The sequence below is a fragment of the Saccopteryx leptura genome, chromosome 3 (assembly GCF_036850995.1).
Source record: "Saccopteryx leptura isolate mSacLep1 chromosome 3, mSacLep1_pri_phased_curated, whole genome shotgun sequence".
Classification (NCBI taxonomy): Eukaryota; Metazoa; Chordata; class Mammalia; order Chiroptera; family Emballonuridae; genus Saccopteryx; species Saccopteryx leptura.
The window spans coordinates 199,961,653-199,984,518 of NC_089505.1; the positions used below are offsets into that span (position 1 = coordinate 199,961,653).

The window sequence follows — 22,866 nt, forward strand, 5'->3', positions numbered from 1 at the left end:
CTTGCTAATAACAGCTAATCGAACAGGTGTGAGGTGGTATCTCATTGCCGTTTTGATTTGCATTTCTCTAATAGCTAAAGAAGATGAGCATCTTTTCATATATCCGTTGGCCATTTGTATTTCTTCCTGGGAGAAGTGTCTATTCATATCCTCTTCCCATTTTTTTATTGGATTGTTTGTTTGTTTGTTGTTGAGCTTTATGAGTTCTTTGTATATTTTGGATATTAGGCCCTTATCTGAGCTGTTGTTTGAAAATATCATTTCCCATTTAGTTGGCTCTCTGTTTATTTTGTTATCAGTTTCTCTTGCTGAGCAAAAACTTCTTAGTCTGATGTAGTCCCATTCATTAATTTTTGCCTTCACTTCTCTTGCCTGTGGAGTCAAATTCATAAAATGCTCTTTAAAACCCAGGTCCATGAGTTGAGTACCTATGTCTTCTTTTATGTACTTAATTGTTTCAGGTCTTATGTTTAGATCTTTGATCCATTTTGAGTTAATTTTTGTACAGGGGGAGAGACTGTAGTCCAGTTTCATTCTTTTGCATGTGGCTTTCCAGTTTTCCCAGCACCATTTATTGAAGAGGCTTTCTTTTCTCCATTGTGTGTTGTTGGCCTTTTATCAAAAATTATTTGACTATATATATGTGGTTTTATTTCTGGACTTTCTATTCTGTTCCATTGGTCTGATTGTCTATTTTTCTGCCAATACCATGCTGTTTTGATTGTCGTGGCCCTATAATATAGTTTGAAGTCAGGTATTGTAATGCCCCCAGCTTCATTCTTTTTCTTTAGGATTGCTTTGGCTATTCAGGGTTTTTTATAGTTCCATATAAATCTGATGATTTTTTGATCTATTTCTTTAAAAAACGTCATTGGAAGTTTGATGGGAATTGCATTAAATTTGTATATTGCTTTGGGTAATATAGCCATCTTGATTATATTTATTCTTCCTAGCCAAGAACAAGGTATATTCTTCCATCTCATTATATCTTTTTCGATTTCCCTTAACAATGGTTTATAGTTTTAATTATATAAGTCCTTTACATTCTTTGTTATGTTTATTCCTAAGTATTTTATTTTTTTTGTTGCAATCGTGAAGGGGATTATTCTTTTGAGTTCCCTCTCAGTTGTTTCATTGTTGGCATATAGAAAGGCTATTGACTTCCGTATGTTGATTTTGTATCCTGCGACCTTACTGTATTGGCTTATTGTTTCTAGTAGTCTTTTGGTGGATTCTTTGGGGTTTTCGATGTATAGGATCATATCATCTGCAAAAAGTGATACCTTTACTTCTTCTTTTCCGATATGGATGCCTTTTATTTCTTTGTCTTGTCTGATTGCTCTGGCTAGAACTTCTAGTACCACATTAAATATGAGTGGAGAGAGTGGACAACCCTGTCTTGTTCCTGATTTAAGGGGGAAAGCCTTCAGTTTAGTGCCATTTAATATGATGTTAGCTGATGGTTTATCGTATATGGCCTTTATCATGTTGAGATATTTTCCTTCTATACCCATTTTGTTGAGAGTCTTAAACATAAAATTGTCTTGTATTTTATCGAAAGCCTTTTCTGCGTCTATTGATAAGATCATGTGGTTTTTGTTCTTTGTTTTGTTGATATGGTGTATTACGCTAACCGTTTTACGTATGTTGAACCATCCTTGAGATTCTGGGATGAATCCCACTTGATCATGATGTATTATTTTTTTAATATGTTGTTGTATTCGATTTGCTAGTATTTTGTTTAGTATTTTAGCATCTGTATTCATTAGAGATATTGGTCTGTAGTTTTCTTTTTTTGTACCATCCTTGCCTGGTTTTGGTATGAGGGTTATGTTGGCCTCATAAAATGTGCTTGGAAGTATTGCTTCTTCTTCAATTTTTTGGAAGACTTTCAGTAGAATAGGAACCAAGTCTTCTTTGAATGTTTGATAAAATTCGCTTGTATAGCCGTCAGGGCCTGGACTTTTATTTTTGGGGAGGTTTTTAATGGTTTTTTCTATTTCTTCTTTACTGATAGGTCTGTTTAGGCTTTCTGCTTCTTCTTGACTCAGTCTAGGAAGGTTGTATTGTTCTAGGAATTTATCCATTTCTTCTAGGTTGTTGAATTTAGTGGCATAAAGTTTTTCATAGTATTCTACAATAATTCTTTGTATATCTACGGTGTCCATGGTGATTTCTCCTCTTTCATTTTGAATTTTGTTTATATGAGTTCTTTCTCTTTTTTCCTTGGTAAGTCTTGCCAAGGGTTTGTCAATTTTGTTGATCTTTTCAAAGAACCAGCTCCTTGTTCTATTAATTTTTTCTATAGTTTTTCTATTCTCTAATTCATTTATTTCTGCTCTGATTTTTATTATCTCCTTTCTTTGGCTGGTTTTGGGTTGTCTTTGTTCTTCTTTTTCTAGTTCTTTAAGGTGGGAAGTTAAGTGGTTCACTTGGGCTCCCTCTTGTTTGTTCATATATGCCTAAAGTGATATGAACTTCCCTCTTATTACTGCTTTTGCTGCATCCCATAGATTCTGATATGTCGTATTGTCATTTTCATTAGTCTGTATATATCTTTTGATCTCTGCACTTATTTCTTCTTTGACCCATTCATTTTTTAAAAGTATGTTGTTTAGTTTCCACATTTTTGTGGGATTTTTTTCCTCTTTTTTGCAGTTGAATTCTAATTTCAAGGCTTTATTATCAGAAAATATGCTTGGTACAACTTCAATTTTTCTGAATTTGCTGATGTTGTTTTTGTGGCCCAACATATGGTCAATTCTTGAGAATGATCCATGTACACTGGAGAAAAATGTATACTCAGTCACTTTGGGATGAAATGTCCTGTAGATGTCTATCATGTCCAGGTGCTCTAGTGTTTTGTTTAAGGCCACTATGTCTTTGTTGATTCTCTGTTTGGATGACCGATCTAGAGCCGTCAGCGGTGTATTGAGGTCTCCAAGTATGATTGTGTTTTTGTCAGTTTTTGTTTTAAGATCAATAAGTAGCTGTCTTATATATTTTGGTGCTCCTTGGTTTGGTGCATATATATTAAGAATTGTTATGTCTTCTTGATTCAGTGTCCCCTTAGCCATTATGAAATGACCATTTTTGTCTCTGAGTACTTTTCCTGTCTTGTAGTCAGCATTATCCGATATGAGTATTGCTACACCTGCTTTTTTTTGGATGTTATTTGCTTGGAGTATTGTTTTCCAGCCTTTCACTTTGAATTTGTTTTTATCCTTGTTACTTAGATGAGTTTCCTGTAGGCAGCATACAGTTGGATTTTCTTTTTTAATCCATTCTGCTACTCTGTGCCTTTTTATTGGTGAGTTTAATCCGTTTACATTTAGTGTAATTATTGATAGTTGTGAGTTCCCTATTGCCATTTTATATCTTGCTTTCTGTTAGTTTTGTGTCTTGTTTGATCCTTCTCTTTTGTTTTTCTATCTTTTGTTTTTATTTGGTTGTATTCCATACATCTTTCTTCTGTTGCTATCTTTTTTATCTCATGTGCTTCTGTGGTGGTTTTTTCAATGGTAGTTACCTTTGAATAATGAAAAGGGTCCCTACCCTGTTCATTGTAGCGAACTATTTTGTGAGTACTTTTGCACTCCATCGTCCTTTGCTACTGTTAATCTCCATCTTCTCCCCCTCTTTCTTTTTGTTGTTGTCACAGTTTAAATTTGGTTTTATTGTGTTCTTCTTGGAGCTTTTACTTGTGGCTCTGGTTTTTTTTTGTTCTTTGTATCTGATTGGAAAACCCCCTTTAGTAATTCCTGGAGTGGGGGTTTTCTGATGATAAATTCCCTCATCTTTTCTGTATCTGTGAATGTTTTTATTTCTCCTTCATATTTGAAGGATAGCTTTGATGGGTATAGTATTCGTGGCTGAAAGTTCCTCTCTTTCAGGACTTTAAATATTGGGGTCCACTCTCTTCTAGCTTGTAGAGTTTCTGCTGAGAAATCTGATGATAATCTAATGGGCCTTCCTTTATATGTTGTATTCTTCTTTTCCCTGGCTGCCTTGAGAATTTTTTCTTTGCTGTTGGTTTGTGTCAATTTCATTATGATATGCCTTGGAGTAGGTTTGTTGGGGTTAAGAAAACTCGGAGTTCTGTTTGCTTCTTGAACTTGAGGCTTTAGTTCTTTCCACAGGCTTGGGAAGTTCTCATCTATTATTTGTTTGAGCATGTTCTCCATTCCATTTTCTCTCTCTTCTCCCTCTGTTATACCTATTATTCTTATGTTATTCTTTTTGATGGAGTCAGATAATTCTTGTAGGGCTATCTCATTTTTTTTAATTTTTGAGTCTCTTTCTTCTTCTCTCTGCTGTGCCTCAAGTTGCTTGTCTTCTATTTCACTAATCCTCTCTTCTATCTGACCTGTTCTATTAGCTAAGCTTGTTACTTTGTTTTTCAGCTCGTGAATTGAGTTTTTCATCTCTGTTTGATTTGTTTTTATAGTTTCAATTTCCTTGGACATATATTCTTTGTGTTCATTGAGTTGTTTTCTGAGCTCCCTAAATTGTCTTTCTGTGTTTTCTTGTATATCTCGGAGGATTTTTAGGATTTCTCTCTTGAATTCTCTGTCATTTAGCTCCAAGGTTTCCAATATATTAAATTTTTTCTCCATAGATTTTTCCTCATCTAGCTGTGTTACCTCTCTTTCTTTTGTATCCATGATATTCGATTTTCTCTTCCTTAATGGCATCTGAGGGTGGTTTTTTTGATAGAATTAATGAGATTTAATAAAGAATAAAAAGTTTAAAAATATAATAAAAAAATAAAAAATCGAAAATAGTTGTTTCTTTTAAAAAAATTAATAATGAAATAAAGAAAAATAAAATAAAATAAAAATTTTTTTAAAAAGGAAATTATTCCCCCCCTCCTTTTTTCCTCTCCTCTCCTCTCCCCTCTTTCTTGAGAAAATCTTGTGGTGAACTGTGAATTATAACAAACAATGCCTGTGATGGAGGGCCTGAATTGGGGAAAAGTAATAAAGGGGCAAAAAAAAAAAAAGAAAAGGAAAAAAAAGAAAAACGAGATAAAGAAAAAAAAAGAAAGAAAAAAAAAAGAGCGTATGGACCCACAAAAAGCAAATAAGGAAAAAATTTGGGTCAAGAATAAAATGATTTGTTTTTAGGTGTTGGTTGTCTAAGAGTTATGATGAGAGGAATAAGAGGAAAACGGATAAATGGGGAGACAAATTAAAAAATTACTATTGTATTTAGTGGAACAAGAACTAGATAAAATGGAGAGTCAGGGATGGGAGCACTGCTAGTGAGTTAAAAAGGTGAAGTAAAACCCCCCCAAAATGCCACAAACATAAGTTTGAGTCCCAGATAAGATAATTTGTTTGTTATTGAGGTTTGAATGAGAGGAGATGTAAAGGAGAAAGGAAGAAACTAATATAGAGGGAGAAAAGAAAGAGAGAGAGAGAAAAAAAGAGGGAACCACTAATAGAAGAAAAAAGAAAGGAGAGAGAGAGAGAGAGAGAGTTAAGGGTTTTGGAGTGCAACCCTCATAGAGAGAAAGGAAGAGAAGAGAAAAGATAATGGGAGATGTAACACTTATGGGTAGTGTAGTTCAAGGAGAGGAGAGAGTAAGACCGGCAGAGAGTTAATCGGCCAAATTGGAGGAGGAAAAAAAGTATCAAGAAGAAGATAAGAGAAACAAACGAACAAATATAATAAAATGGGATAGGTTATAAAGTCTGCAGATTATTCTTGATTTTGAGAGGTTATCTTCTTGCTTTTTCTTTTCTCTCCCTCTTCCTGGTCGGTGACTCTGTACCCCAGGTTCTGCCCCTTTGGCATGCTCAGGTAGAGATTTGCAGTTGATAAGTCTCTATGGTGATGTCGTGTATTGTGCTTTAGTCTCGTTGGCAGTCGAGGCTATTAGCATTTATAGGCTCCGACAGTGAGAGAGTCTGTGTTCCTGGAGCCTTTCTCCTAGTCTTTCCTTCCTCAATTAGTAGCCTGATAATCCAGCTATGGGGTTGCTGCTGCCTCTGCCTGGATAGTAAGAGGCTCAAAGAGCTGGCAACTCCCCACTCTATTTCCACTCAGCACAGGGCTCTGGGTAAGGCTCAGTCAATCAGAGCTGCTAGCATAATCAGGCGGGCTTTCCGCCCACTCAAAGACCTCTGGCTCTGTCTGCCACTCTGTCCGGTAACACAGGCGGGCGCCTACTTCCGGGGCGCTTGGAGGAAACTCTCACTCACTGGCTGCGCGCGCAGACCAGGATATCCGGCCAGCAGTCTCATGCTCTGAGTGAAACCCCGAACCGCAGAGAAAAGTTGCAGCGTTGGAATTGAGTCTCGCTCCGTCCCCGTGCGCGGCTTTTGCAAGGCGCTGGGGTGGCCCGAGATTCCGCTTTGGCCCACACAAAGGCCCCTGACTCTGCCCCTCTGTGCGATAACACGGGCACGCACTGCTGAGGCACTCGGAGGAATCTCTCATTCACTATCTGCGCGCTCAAACCCGGATATGAGGCCGGCCGCGTTTCCCTCTGAGTGAAACCCCCAGCAGCAAGGAAAATTTCCACCGTTTGAATTAGTTCTCACTCCCTCCCGTGCGCGGCTTTCCCAGGGCGCTGGGGCTGCCCAGAGACTCTGCCCTCGGCCCACAGAAAGGCCTCTGACCCTGCCTCTCCGTGGGGCAACACGGGCACCCACTCTCGGGGCCTAGGAAGAAATCTCTCGCCCACTAACTGCGCACCAACCAGGAGACCGGGTAAAATGGCCGCCCCGCTTGTCTTTCTTTGTTTGTGTTTGGCGCGAGTGTTAGCTTGTATTGCCCGGGTTGCCACAGGATCGGTTTTTCCTCGGCTTGGATCTCCTTGCCACAGCCTGGTTCAGCCGTTTGTGCCGTGGCCTGAATCTATTCACCCCCTTTGCCCGCCTCAGTTTCTATATTCACAGTTACCAGAGAAAGCCGCCCTGTTTAGGTTAGTGAGGAAGGCGGAGCATTTCTTACTCCCTATTTCCTTCGGGGTTTGGTTATATATTTAGCCAATTTTTCACTCGACCATACCTTTTGGTGTATTGCGAAGCATCTGGAGGCTCCAAGTATAGGTTTTTCTGTTTCTGGTTGAAGATCTTGTTGAGTTTTGGGGGAGATTTATCGGAATCGCTTCCTACCCCGCCATTACTCTGACGTCATCTCCAAGACAGCCTCTTTAACAAATGGTGTTGGGAAAATTGGACAGCTACCTGCAAAAAAAAATGAAACTAGATCACCAGCTTACACCACTCACAAAAATAAACTCAAAATGGATAAAAGACTTAAATGTAGGTTGTGAAACCATAAGCATCTTAGAAGAAAACATAGGCAGTAAGCTCTCCTACATCTCTCGGAGCAATATATTTGCTGATTTATCTCCACGGGGAAGTGAAATAAAAGACAGGATAAACAAATGGGACTATATCAAACTAAAAAGCTTTTGCACAGCTAAAGACAACAAGAACAGAATAAAAAGACAAACTACACAATGGGAGAACATATTTGACAATATGTCTGACAATATAATTTTGGTTAATAACCAAAATTTATAAAGAACTTGTAAAACTCAACACCAGGAAGACAAACAACCCCATCCAAAAATGGGCAAAAGAGATGAATAGACACTTCTCCAAAGAGGACATACAGACGGCCAATAGGCATATGAAAAAATGTTCAACATCACTAATCATTAGAGAAATGCAAATTAAAACCACAATGAGATATCACCTCACACCAGTCAGAATGGCGCTCATCAACAAAACAACACAGAATAAGTGCTGGCGAGGATGTGGAGAAAAGGGAACCCTCCTGCACTGCTGGTGGGAATGCAGACTGGTGCAGCCACTATGGAAAACAGTATGGAGATTCCTCAAAAAACTGAAAATTGAACTACCTTTTGACCCAGCTATCCCACTTTTAGGAATATACCCCAAGGACACCATAGAACGGCTCCAAAAGGAGAAATGCACCCGCATGTTTGTGGCAGCATTGTTCACAATAGCGAACATCTGGAAACAGCCCAAGTGTCCATCAGAGGACGAGTGGATTAAAAAGCTTTGGTACATATATACTATGGAATACTACTCAGCCATAAGAAATGATGACATCGGATCATTTACAATAACATGGATGGACCTTGACAACATTATACGGAGTGAAATAAGTAAATCAGAAAAAAAACTAAGATAAATCCATACATAGAAGGGACATAAAAATGAGACTCAGAGACATGAACAAGAATGTGATGGCAACAGGGGTAGGGGTTGGGGGGAGGGGGGATGGGGTGAAGAAGGAGAGAGGGGTTGGGGGAGGGGAGGGGCACAAAGAAAACCAGATAGAAAGTGACAGAAGACAATTTAACTTTGGGGGAGGGGTATACAGCACAATCAAATGTCAAAATAATCTAGAGATATTTTCTCTCAACATATGTGCCCTGATTTATCAAAGTCACTGCATAAAATTTAATAAATTTAAAAAAAAAAAAAAAAAAAAATAACAGGCCCTGGCCAGTTGGTTCAGTGGATAGAGCATCATCCCTGTGTGCAGACATCCCAGCTTCAATCCCTGGTCAGGGCCCACAGGAGAAGTGATCATCTGCTTCTCTTCCCTTCCTCTCCCGCTTCTCTCTCTCTTCCCCTCTTGCAGCCAGGTACTCAGTTGGTTCAAGTATCAGCCTTGAGTGTCAGCCTCAGGTGCTGAAGATAGCATGGTTGGTCTGAGTATTGGCCCCAGGTGCTGAGGATAGCTTGGTTGGTCCAAGCACTGGCCCCAGATGTGGGTTGCCAGGTGGATCCTGTTCAAGATGTATGCGGGAGTCTGTCTCTCTAGCTCCCCTCCTCTGACTTAAAAAACATTGGGTTTCAAAACATACAAGAAGAGTAGGATAATGGGACAAGAGAGTTGCAAGGTGATGAAGTGATGACAATAAAAAATCTAAGAAGCATTAGGAAGAATTAGAAACAAGAGGGAAGTGATGAATAGGAGCAATTCATAGGAATGGCATTCTAGGTTCCAATCAAGGGATTTTATTTCTATAGTTTAGGGTAAGGAGACACCATGCTATGCAGGGAACTAGTCACAGACAGAAACCTGTGTATAGTGATGAAAGTTGACAGACATTAACTAGTTTATCACAGTAGAAGGATAAAGCAGAAGATGGGCCAGAAATCAAGCAAGAGGGAAGGAAACAGGGAAGCCATGGTTGAGATGAGATGTGGCTGGGCCATAGTCTAATGAAAAAGCTAATTCAATGATCATGGTCTGTCCATTCTTCTGTCCCTCTGTTATGGGTTGAACTGTGTCCCTGAAAAAGATCTGTTGAAGTCCTAACCCCTGAATCCTCTGAATGTGACCTTATTGGGAAATAATACAGATGTAATCAAGTTAAGATGAAGTAATTTGAGTGGGCCCTAAGCCAATTTGACTATCTTTAAAAAGAGACACAGATAAAGACACACAGGGATTCACCAGGTGACAATGGAGGCAGAGATTGTAGTGATGTGTCTACAAGCCAAGGGATGTGAAGAAATCCTGGCAACACCAGCAGCTTAGAGAAAAGCATGGCACAGATTCTCCTCTAGAGCCTTCAGGGAGAACATGGGCCTGCCAACATCTTGCTTTAAGACTTCTAACATCCAAAACTGGACAGAATAAGGCCTATTTGATTACAGCAGGCCGGGGAATCTACGCTTACTTATATATGGCTTGGCCTGGGTCATGGGTATATTTCCTAATGCCACAGGACACCAACACATGTCAGACTGTGGTCGATATTAGTGGGGCAGTCCTTGATTTCTAAGTAGAAATTGAACATTTTCATTCTCATTAAATGTTGCTCTCATCTCTTACCCAGAAATATGCTCATTCAATGCACTGTTATAACCAAGCAAAGATGTCCAAAGGTTAAGTTCATCCAATTGAAAGAGAACTAAAAATAGGCAAAAGGCCTTGTATGTGATTTAGAAGTGTTAGAATATTTAGACTAGAGCCAGTCACAATGCCAGAATATCAAGTGGTTTTCTACATTTTTTTCTTTCAAAAAGACATCAATGCACTTTTTCTGGTGATAGTACGTACCCATTTTGTGTACTGGAACTTCCTTTTTTGCAGTACTGTTGACACACAATGACTTAATGATCTCATCTCTACTGATTGATTTGGCACAATGTGTTTTTGTGAACAATGAATAAGATAGAGATACATGACCCCTTTCTTACACACACACATACAGAAAACAGAAAATGTATCATTGACTTTTATATAAAAAGATACTGAGGACAATAGTTTAATTAACAAATTACTTAATATGCTATAGATTGTTTCCCAAAGGCTCAAAGTCAGAGTGGTTTCATTAGTCAAAGAAAGATTTGATAAAAAGTAGAGATTTTCTATGGCCTTCAAATTCTGTTCAGTTTTCATCTTTACAAAAACTATTCAAAACATGCATTAATAAAAAGTTTATATAAACAAGGGAGGCAAACACAACTACCCTCAGGAGCTGGGCAGGTAATAAAAATAACCGAAGTCGGCTGGATTGTGTTCTTGGGACTAACTTTGTTTATACATTACACACCCAGCTTTATATCTACCAGAAAACATGTTTTTTCTCATTTTTCTTGAAGCTTGCCGTTCAGTCTACCTTTCATTCCTTCATTTTGTAGAGACACAGTTATTAAGTTATTTTACCATTCCTGACAAGAGAAACAGTAGGGCAGCTGCAGTCTGAATGGGTGGATCACTTGGACCTCTGTGCTGACAGGAACACGCAGGGGATGGTAGAGGAGCAGGCATGGCAGAAGGGGAGCAGCAGTGGTGGGATTCAGCCGGTGCGCACCGGTTCCGCAGAACCAATACCTGTACCTAATTATTTGTTGAGTTCGGCAAACCGGTTGTTAAAATGGCACTTGTAATCAGGGTTCTCTCTAAGATAGGCATCTGGGCAGCCACCCAATGTGGAAATCACAAATTTACATTCCTTACTCTTTTTTAATGTTCATCTGTGCAACAGCGTATTCTGAGCTCCTGTAGTAACATTCATTCCATCCATAGGAGCCAGATTACTGGAATATTGAAGAAGTACTAGTTCTATGGAAAGCAGCTGAAGAACAATTGCTTGTATTTAATGACATTTTTAATTTCCAAATTGATATTAATGGTTATCGAGATTTCATAGAAAATGTTTTAAATAATTCCCCAGAACAATGCAATTCCTAAAAGTGTTCAAAGAGCTAAAAATATTGTCAGAACAATTGCTACAAATTCAGCAGAAGCAGAAGGGGTTTTTAAAAAATGAATGTAATATTTTCAGAGAAAAGAAGTCGCCTGTTTCTAATATATCAAACACAATGACAATTAGTCTAATCAGCCTACCTCTAAAGAAATGGGATTCTATTCCTACAGAGAAAAGATGGTTAAGAATAAATCACACATCCGATGATGCTTGGATAAAAGCGAAGAAAATTGCTAGTGAGGACACCAATCAAGAAGCAATATGGCTATATCTTAAATAACAGTTTTATTGTTTTTTGTCAAGTATTATTTAATATTTTTTTCATTAATATTTTTAAACTCTTACAAGATAATCTAGTTTTGTGTACCTCTTTTATTGTTCTTATTTAAGTATTAAATGCATGAAATAAGAAACTACCTTTCAGTATATTGTTTTGTATATTTAAAATGGTCATTAGGACAGAGAACTGGTTGTTAAATTATTTGAATCTCACCACTCCGGGGAGCAGGCCTTCCTGGGCTCTAGCTGGTCAGACCCAAGTAGTTACCAGATAGCCCAGTTTTTGTTTTTGTTTTTTAATTTTTTTTTTCTTAGGTGAGGAGGCAGACAGACTCCTGCATGCACCCTGACCAGGATCCACCCACCCAGCAAGCCCCCTATGGGGCAATGCTTTGCCCATCTGGGGCTGTTGCTACATTGCTTGGCAACCGAACTATTTTAACGCTTGAGGTGAGGTCATGGAGCCATCCTCAGAGCCCAAGGCCAACTTGCTCCAACAGAGCCATGGCTGTGGGAGGAGAAGAGAGAGAGAGAGAGAGAGAGAGAGAGAGAGAGAGAGAGAGAGAGGAAGGGGGGAAGAGTGTAGAAGCAGATGGGTGCTTCTCCTGTGTGCCCTGTCTGGGAATCAAACCCAGGACCTCCACACACTGGGCCAACGTTCTATCGCTGAGCCAACCAGCCAGGGTGGCTAGCCCAATTTTTAAATGGATTTTACACAATATCTCCAGATTTCTAAATGTTAGAAAGGTTTTGTTTTTTTTTAAACACACAATGATGGCCCAAAAAAACATGCCTGAGAACAGATTTAGCCAAAGGGCTGCAAATTTACAACTGTTGCTAATTGTTACATATTTTTTTATTGTGGTAAATACACATAACATAAAACTTACCATTTTAATGATTTTTCAGTGTGCAGTTCAGTGGCATGAAGTATGTTCACAATCTTGTGCAACCATCACCACCCTCCATCTCCAGAATATTTTTATTATCCCAAGCAGAAACTCCATATTCATCAATTTGTGGTAGATTTTTATTATCAACTTTAAATAAAAATTCCACAATTACTCTGTATATATATATATATATATATATATATATATATATATATATATATATATATATATATATATATTTTAAATAGATCCTTTCAGACTTCATTGTTAGGCTAAATGCTTACTCTCTATCAAAAACCTTTCAGAACTAAATGCTCTGCCAGACGTAAGAGCCTTTCCAGAAATCCTTTATCTTATCAACTCTTGGCTCCAACCTGCTTACCACATCCAACACTCCATGTGATCTAACTCTGAACCTCATTTGTTTTTGAAAATGGTTGCTCTGTGCTCAACAAACATTCTTATATTTTCTACTTCTCCTTTCTCTACTCTTTTTACCTCTTTTGCCTCAGTGGGAGCTAAGGCCTATCTGAGAGTATCATATCTCCTGTAGCCCTCTTTAGAGGAAGCGGCTTATTCTCATCTCAGATTTAGTAGTTGGGTCAATGTTTGCCTACTTTCAGCCATTAAGCCTCCTGTACATATCTCCTGTCCTTGCAGACCCATATCATTCAGGTAAATCACACTTTCCTCTTCCTTATTGCTGTCATCTCCTGTCACTTCTCTTCATTCACTTGCAATTTCAACACCTGACTTCCAATCTTTAAGTCCACCTTACCTCCTCTCATCATTTTAGACATCTTCAACATATACCCGATGACCTATCAAAAACACTGAGCCATTGGTTCACTGAACTCTAAACAACTATAAAATCTAAAATCAGATATACCATTCTCAACTAAAACTATTTTCCTTTCCACTTATTCAGGCTATCACCCCACTCTTCCACTATCTTTCATTTAGTAAGACTTCTAATCCATAAACCCATGGCTTTTTCTTTGCCTATCAGGCCTACTTGCTTTTATTCTCTAATTGTTTAACTTCTTATAGTCCCTCAGTAGAGTAACCCATTTGCAAATACTATAGTAATTGCCATGCTTCTTTCCTCTCTTTTCAAACATATCAAACCCCAACCCTAGATGAACCCAATCAGATTTCTGTTCTAGCACCCAAACTGGAGAAAACACACAACTGAACTCATTGGTATCAATGAGATGTCAACATCTCCGAGGAAACAAGTACCACAGTAGTCTTTGAAAGATTTTTCCTTCTATAGTATTGCTCTCTCTATGAATTCTCCATACAGTGATTAGAGTGATATCTTAAAAATGTTAATCAGGTCATGCTATTCACTTATTTAAACTCAGTCCATGACTTCCTATTGCATTTTAAATAAATTCTAAACTCCTTAATATAACCCAGCACCCTGTATGGTCTGGGCCTTACCCACAACTCCTTTTCTTCTGTGCCACTTTTTTTTTCCATGCTGATTACATTCTAGCCACATTCATTTCATGTGCCAAGCTTTCCTTTCTCCTGCCTTGGCACATTCTGTTCCCTCTGCCTGCTGTTCTCTCCTTGCCTGTCACACATTCCTCATCTTTCTTCATCTAGTCAACTTCTATTCATTCTTTAGTTCTCACTTTTAATGATGCAGCCCTAGAGAAGTCTGCCCTGACTAACTCCATTTTTAAATTATGCTCTTTTATTCCTTCTCTTATGCTAGTTTATTTTTCTTGTGACACCTTCACAGTTACACTTACATAGTTACTTCTTTCTGTCTGTATTTACTTAATATCTCACTGTTGCATCAAATAGTTCTTCAAGGGTAGGAACCATAGCTAACTTGATTTCCACTATATACTAGGTATGACCCCACTGTTACCTGTAGGCTGGATCACCACCTTAGTCTTCAAGTTTTACTGTGGTATTTGTCAAATTAATGCTGAGCGAAAATCTATTCCTGATTCAATAGGGGAAAAGGAATAAGGTATAGAAAAAGAGAAAGGTAGGAGACATAATTTATAACTTTTGGTATGATTACTGGTATCCCTTTTTGCCTTCACTAAAACAACAACAAAACTACGCTACTTCCAGTACTTCAAAGACAATCATACTGTAATTGGGCTGGAAGAGACTTTACTTCAATAATCTCATATTATAGAAGAAGGAATTCTATTCTGTGACAATGTAACTATAAGGTGACATTTTTGCTACTATTTTAAAGCAGGAGTCAGTAAACTACGGCTGGCAAGCCAAATTAGGCAGCTACTATTTTTGTAAGTAAAATTTATTAGAAGGTCACCATGGTCATTTGTTTATATGTTATCCATATCTACCTTCACACGACAGCAGTGGAGTTAAGTAGTTGTGACAGAGAATAAGGCCTGCAAGCCTGAAATATTTGGCCCTTTACAGATAGGGTTTGCTGGCTTCTGCTTTTAAGTATTGAAAAGTAGGTTTTCTTGAAATATCTTTCTCTTTTTTCTGATCTGATTTATCTTTTTCTTGAGGTATATATTCATTAGAGGCAATAAATAACACTGCTCTTTAGTGTACTGCCTGATAAATTTTTACACAGGTGTATACCCACGCAAGCATTACTCAAATAAATATATTGAACATTTCAAGAAGGTCTCTCGTGGCCATTTCCAGTCAACCCCTCATGGACAGATAACCACATCTCTTGCTTCTATCACTAACAATTAGATTTGTCTGTTCTTGAGTTAACTTCATACAAATGGAAATTAGACCTGGCTATATAGCTTGATTGGTTAGAGTGCTGTCCCAGGTTGTGGGTTCAATCGCCAGTCAGAGCATATACAAGAACAGATGATGTTTCTGTTTCTCGCATATCTTTCTCTTTCTCTCCCTTCCTCTCTCTGTAAAATCAATTTAAAAAATTTTAATGGAAATTATATAACACATACTTGTTTTTGCTAACTTTGTTTCCTCAATATAATATCTGCTCTTTTGTTTTTGTGTAGTATTCTATCAGGTGATAATTCCATAAGACATTTATCCATTCTTCTGTTAATAAGCATTTGAATTGCTTCCAGGTTTTGGGCATGAACATTCTTGGATGTACTTTTTGGTAAGCATATATACATTCATTTCTCTTGAGTATATATCTAAGGGTGGATTTGTTGGACATATTAGCTTAGTAAGTAGTGATGACACCATTGTACATACTCACCAAATGTGTGAGAATTTTAGATGTTCCACATCTCTACTAATACTTGATATTGTTACTATTTTAATTTTAGCTATTCTTGTGGGTTCCTAGGGGTATCTCACTGTAGTTGAATTTCATATTTCCCTGATACACATCTTTTCATATGCTTAATGGCAGTTTGCACAGCATCTTTTGAGAAGTGCTTGCCTGAAGTCTTTTGTCCGTTTCTTTTATGGAAAAAAATATATCCTTCATCAGATATATGCATAATGAGTATTTTCTACCAGTATTTGGTTTCTTTTGTGCTTAGCGTTTTTGTATCCTATATAAGAAACCTTTGCCTACTTCAAGGTCATAAATATATCCTCCTATGTTTTCTCTGCACATTTATGACTGTGATACATGATAAAACTTTTGTGAATTAGAGGTCAAGATTCATTATTTCCTCCATGTAGATCTACAATTTCCCTCACAGCATATATTGGGAGGGGGGATAAGCCAACTTTCCTTTCTTCACAAAATTAGAGTGGCATCTTTGTTACAAATCAAGTAATTTTATTGGCATGAGTCTATTTCTGACTCTTGTGTTCATTTGGTCTATAATTTCTCTAATCTTATACCAGTATAACACTGTGTTAATTAATGTAGCTTTTAAAATCTGGTAGTGTGTTGAATTCTCCACTGTTTTTTTTTTTTCTTCAGGGTTTTTTTGATTACTAGGTCATTTGCATTTCCATTTAATTTTATAATCAGCCTGGCTATCTCTAAAAGACACACACAGGCCCTGGCCCGTTGGCTCAGCAGTAGAGCGTCGGCTTGGCGTGCGGGGACCCGGGTTCGATTCCTGGCCAGGGCACATAGGAGAAGCGCCCATTTGCTTCTCCACCCCCCCCTCCTTCCTCTCTGTCTCTCTCTTCCCCTCCCGCAACCAAGGCTCCATTGCAGCAAAGATGGCCCGGGCGCTGGGGATGGCTCCTTGGCCTCTGCCCCAGGCGCTAGAGTGGCTCTGGTTGCGGCAGAGCGACGCCCCGGAGGGGCAGAGCATCGCCCCCTGGTGGGCAGAGCGTCGCCCCTGGTGGGCGTGCCGGGTGGATCCCGGTCAGGCGCATGCGGGAGTCTGTCTGACTGTCTCTCCCCGTTTCCAGCTTCAGAAAAATACAAAAAAAAAAAAAAAAGAAAGAAAAGAAAAGAAAAAAAAAGTAAAAGACACACACACAAAACTAGAATTTTGTTTAGGAATACATTTAAACTAGAAATCAGTTTTGAAAAACTCAACATCTTTACCAATCCAAAAACAAGCTACACCTCTTACTTTAAGACTTTTTAATTTTGAAGAAAAATCCCATAAAACAATAATGGAGCTGAAAAACTCCTATCACCCTATGCCATTGTAAAGTCATAGCACAACCCATTACTCGTGTTTATGGTGAAGGTGTTGTAAACAATTTGTATTGCCAATTGTATGAAAAGTACTGTACACCATATTTTTACTGTACCTTTTCTATATTTAGATGTCTAGATATACAAATATCATGTGTTACAGTTGCCTACACTATTCAGTGCAGTAACATTCTATACAGGTTTGTAGCCTAGGAGCACAAGGCCATATATATATCCTAGGTGTGTAGTAGACTATAACATCTAGGCTTCATGAAATTTGCATAATGCTAAAATTGCCTAACAATGAATTTGTCAGAACATGTCCCCACAGCTAAATGACACATGACTGTTTATAATATATGTTGTTGTTTGTTTGTTTTGTTTTGTTGCAGGCCCCTTTCTCTAGCATGAATTGGTCTGCAACTGATACCTCTTTGCCTTTGTGGCTGAGCCAGTCTCCTATTTTGCCCTAGCATTCAGCACATATCTTGTAGGGGAAAAGAGCTATTTGATGAGCCTGTGGATTCCAATTCATTCATGGATATAAAAAATTCTGTTTTTTCCCTTTGTTTTCCTATGACATTCTATGCCCAGACTCAGCAAATGCTGCCCAGCAAGGAGATGGCTAACAGTTTTAGCTTCTTTCTCTAAATTTATTTCTTCTGGTCTTATATGCTTTTAAAGCTCACCGTTGTCTTTAAAGATATGACTTTCGTAATCTTTTTTTCTAGTTGTGATAGATTTCTACTGCTACCACATCATACTCTAATGATTTTTAAAAAACCTTAATGTCATTTTTTATTATTAATTTTAATGCAGTGACATTGATAAATCAGGGTACATATGTTCAGAGAAAACATCTCCAGATTATTTTGACATTTGGTTATGTTGCATACCCCTCACCCAAAGTCAAATTGTCTTCTGTCACCTTCTATCTGGTTTTCTTTGTGCCCCTCCCCTTCGCCCACCCCAAAAACCTTAATGTCGTTTTTAAAAATATCCTAAAGTATTTGCCTGGTCTGTGGTGACATGGTGGATAGAGCTGTGACCTGAAATGCTGAGGTTGCTGGTTCAAAACCCTGGTCAAGACACATACACAAGCAAGCAATGAACAACTAGAGTGAGGCAACTATGAGCTGATGCTTATTACCCCCTCTATAAAATCAATAAATAAGATATTTATAAAATATATCTTAAAATATTAGTCCAGGTAAAAAAAATTCCTGGTTTTCACATGCAGCTAAAAGGAAAATAGGATCCACTTAAAATAGATTCACTTTATAGCTCGTGTAGATGAGGTATATCAATTCCATAAGTAATATGGAACAGATTTCTAGTATTCATCTGTACCCATTTTCCTTCTCTCCTAGGGCACAGAGTAGAGCCAGATGCCCAAGCCTTCACACAGGGCCACGTGCTGAGTTATGTCCAATGGGCTATGAGAACAGTGATGTGTGTCACTCCAGGAGGAGGCATTTAAGGATGAGTAAGATTTCTTTACACTTTCCTTTTCATGCAACCATGGAGGTCACATATTTAGAAATGTAACCATTCAGTCTAGTGTCCCAAGGGAGCCACTTTGGGGATTGCTGGGCTCAAATTTAGAAACTGTTATATAGACCACAAGACATAGGCAATGGTTATCATAAGAGAATTACTTCTAAAGGAAGGTTAGTAAAGCATATCCTTTAATTACATGGTATGGAATTTTAGAAACACTTTCTTTTTCTCTTTATTTACCCTTGAAGCATATACATAAAAAGGAAAGCTCTATCTCTTCTCTTAAGATTGAAGTAAGTTTAGTGACACTATCTAGCATATTAACAATAGGAACTTTCAGGTCTCAAGAAATTAAAGCTGTATGTTTAAAGAGGGAAGCAAATTTTAGCCATCAGTTTTTCCTTTTCTCATCTATCATACCATATCCTGTAGCTAAGAGCACTATATTCAAACCTTCCCTTCTCAAATTGGTCTTCTCTTACCCTCTCTTTTGCTCCTCCTGTCCATGTTAAAAACCTACTTGAAACTACTAGAAAAACTATAATAAAGACCTATATTATATGTTATTATTGCCTAATTGTAGCTCAATTCAATATCTTCTTGGATAGCCTGAATTTTCATTAGAAAAATGTTATAATTTTACATGCCAACTTGACTGGGCCATGGGTTGCTCAGATAATTGTTTGAATAGTATTCTGGGTGTTTCTGTAAAGGTATTTTTGTATAAGATTAACGTTTAAATCAATAGACTGAGTAAAGTGGATTGCCTTCCCTAATGTGGCTGGGCCTCAACCAATCATTTGCAGGCCTGAACGGGACAAAAAGGTTGACTCCCCTCCCCCGCCCCCCCAGTCAGTGAGAACTCCCCTTGCCTGATTGCCTGCATGTAGCAACATTGTTTTTGTTTGTTTGTTGTTTGCCTTAAGACTCCAACTGAAACATCAGCTCTTCCTGGGTTTCAAGCCTCCTGAGGTTTGGACTGGAGCCTCAGTTTTGGCTCTCCAGCTTGCTGATTGCAGATTTTAAGATTTGTCTCCATAATTAAAATCTACCTATCTCCTGTTTGTGCTGCTTCTCTGGAAAACCTTGACTAATATGCCATCCCATGATGTTAGAATTACACCCTGTATGTGAACACCACACTTTTCAAGAGTCTAGGGAGTTGGTAGTCATCCAGCCCCCAATAATCGACTAAAAGAAATTTATAAGCAGAAGCAAAGTCAAAAAGCCAAGATACACTAACAACGCAAATTACTGAAGTCTTACTATGGTTGGTATGTTAACTGACCATAAGTACATTTTATTTATTTATTTATTTATTTATTTATTTATTTATTTATTTATTTATTTATAAATGAGAGGAGGGGAGACAGAGAGACAGACTTCCTCATGTGCCCCAAACTGGCATCCACCCAGAATACATCCAGCAAGCCCCCTACTGGTGATGCTCTGCCCATCTATGGCCCGTTGCTCAGCAACCAAGCTACTTTTTTTAGCGCCTGAGGTTGAGGTTCCACAGAGCCATCCTTAGCGCCTGGGTCAACTCATTTGAAGCAGCCATGGCTGCAGAGGGGAAGAGAGAAAAAGGGAGATGGGGGAGAGGGAGGGGTGGAGGAGCAAATGGTCCTTTTTCCTGTGTGTCCTGACCAGGAATCAAACCCTGGACATTCACACACCAAGCTGATGCTATACCACTGAGCCAACTGGCCAGGGCCTAACCATAACACATAAATATTGAAGCAATAGCAGAAAATGGAGAGAAGTAAGACCAGGAAGAAGGAAAAAGAAAACAGTAGACAGAGAAGAGCTAGTCAGAAAAGGCGACAGATAGCAGGAGTGACAGAGATGAAATATAACAGTGTGGGTGAACTGCAGGCCTCCTAAGGGGAAAGAATTTCAGGGTAATCTGGGAAATAAAGAAGCGCAACTTGCAACTAGAATAGATAAGATGTCTGGGGTTATTGAAATCTAATAAACTTGCCTGACCTGTGGTGGCACAGTGCCCTGACCTGGAATGCTGAGGTTGCTGGTTCGAAACCCCAGGCTTGCCTGGTTAAGGCACATATGAGAAGCAGTCAATGAACAACTACAATCTTGCTCTCTCTCTTTCTCTCTCTAAAATCAATAAATAAAATCTTAAAAAAAAAAAAGAAATCTAATGAACTCACATCCACCATGGGCACTGATGAATATTTGACTGAACTCATAATGAAGGTCTAGAGTCATGAAGAAAAGATAACCTTCTTGGGTGGATTTTTATGTTGACATCTATCCCATGGTATTGTAATTAATACTACTCTATCCTCTATTACTATGTAACAAACCACCCCAAATATAGCGATTTAAAACAATGGTGCATTGTTCTCATAATTCTGTGGGTTGTCAATTTGAGTGATTCTTCTGCTGGACTCATCTGGGATCAATTATGTGGCTGTAGCCATCTGACACTCCTACTGAAGTGTCACATGCCTGGGACCCTAGTGTTGGCAAGGCATGTCAATGGCTTTCTCACAAAAAGCTCACATCCTCTACTGACTTAGACTAGCTTCTTCCCAACACCATGTTCTCAAGGTTCCAAGTGGGAAAACTGCAATAAGTGGCACTCATCAAGCCTCTGCTTTGAGTCATGCGGGTTACTGTGCTATTATTGGTCGAAGCAAGTCAGGTAACCAAATCCAGAGTCAAGGGGGTAGGGTCTACATCAAGGCAAGAACAGCACAAGGCTGGTTTATCCTAACAACCCACCACATCCACTACCCATTTAAGAATTTAGAATATCAATAGCATTCCCTTTACTTAGTATTTGTTTGGCACTCATAATGCATACTTCACATCTGGGCACTACTCCTTAGGGAGAATTTTAAACATTTTAGACAGTATTTTATATGTTCTAATGAAAGCATGACATGGCCCTGGCCAGTTGGCTCAGTGGTAGAGCGTTGACCTGGCGTCCAGGAGTCCTGGGTTCGTTCCCAGCCAGGGCACACAGGAGAAGCGCCCATCTGCTTCTCCACCCTTCCCCCTCCCCTTCCTCTCTGTCTCTCTCTTCCCCTCCCGCAGCCAAGGCTCCATTGGAGCAAAAAGTTGGCTGGGGCGCTGAGGATGGCTCCATGGCCTCTGCCTCAGGTGCTAGAATGGCTCTGGTTGTGATAGGGCAACGCCCCAGATGGGCAGAGCATCGCCCCCTGGTGGGCATTCCGGGTGGATCCCAGTCGGGTGCATGCAAGAGTCTGTCTGACTGCCTCCCGTTTCCAACTTCAGAAAAATACAAAAAAAGAAAAAAGATAGCATGACATGCACATTTGAAATGTGTATTCTTTTATTATTTTTGTATCTTGTATTTCTCCTTTATATGTAGTTTGAGCATTATATTGATTTTAAAAATCTTAGGTGTGGCTGACCTGTGGTGGCACAGTGGAATAAAGTGTCTGCCTGGAGTGCTGAGGGCTGGCCCAGTCAAGGCACATGCGAGAAGGGACTGGCTATGAGTTGATGCTTCCCACCATCCCTTCTCTTTTCCTCTCTCTAAAATCAATAAAATCTTTAAAAATGTATATTAGGTGCGTAGTGAGTTATATTATCCACGAATTTCCTCTCAGGATAGTAAAAAGTTACATTACGAAACACTTGTTACAAGGCAGTGTTTCGTGTCTGATATTTGTGAAATTAATAAGTTTGAGTGTTTAAGGACAGCTTTCAGTAATTTGCAAATCGTTCTAGCCCAGATTAAATGTTACTGAACTATTTTAAATTAATTTTGATCTCTGCATTGTGAGAATTGGGGACAGGAGTGGGGGGTCATTTATGTGTCAGGAAGCAGTGAAAAATCACCAAACCTCCGTCCTTTACTCCACCAGACCCAACACTTCTCCAGACCCCCAAACTGCTTCAGACGCTCTCCTTGGCACGACGAATTTGCTGATGTTGTTCGAATTGTGAACTTATACAACAATATACACAAGATTCTTTTCTAGCTTGAGGGCGTAACCGAACAGAAGGAGCAGTTCCCGAGCCCCGCAGCTGGAGCGGACTGAGGCTGCGCTCTGCACACAGTAGGAGCCACGTAAACGTTGATTGACTGAGTTCATTGCGGGGGTTGACATGAAGCCATTCACTCCCCAGGTAATGTCCTTATCTCTCTCCAAGCCCACACCCCTGGCCGGAGCCGGCGGTGAGCTCCCAGCAGATGGCAAGTCCCAGGTACCAGGTGTGCAGCACGCCCGGCACGGTCTGGGGCGCTGAGTTCTTTGGTCCCTGCTTCCCCACCTCCCTCGCCCCAGAGTTCCTCGCCGCCGTCTGCACCACACGTGGTGTCGGGCCGCGGCGGGATCCCGGGAAAGGAGGGTTGGGAGGATAGAGATCGGGTGCCCGCCTCTTTTCTCCTCTGCTCTGCGTCACCAGGCTGCTCGTGCCATCTCCGCGCC

The 22,866-nt window shown here is 39.3% G+C and overlaps 1 pseudogene; it reads right to left on the reverse strand.

The window, feature by feature from the left end:
- LOC136398402 (high mobility group protein B2 pseudogene) overlaps window positions 1–22,530 on the reverse strand; it is a 51,749-nt pseudogene extending 29,219 nt beyond the window's left edge.
- Window positions 22,531–22,866: the final 336 nt, after the last annotated feature.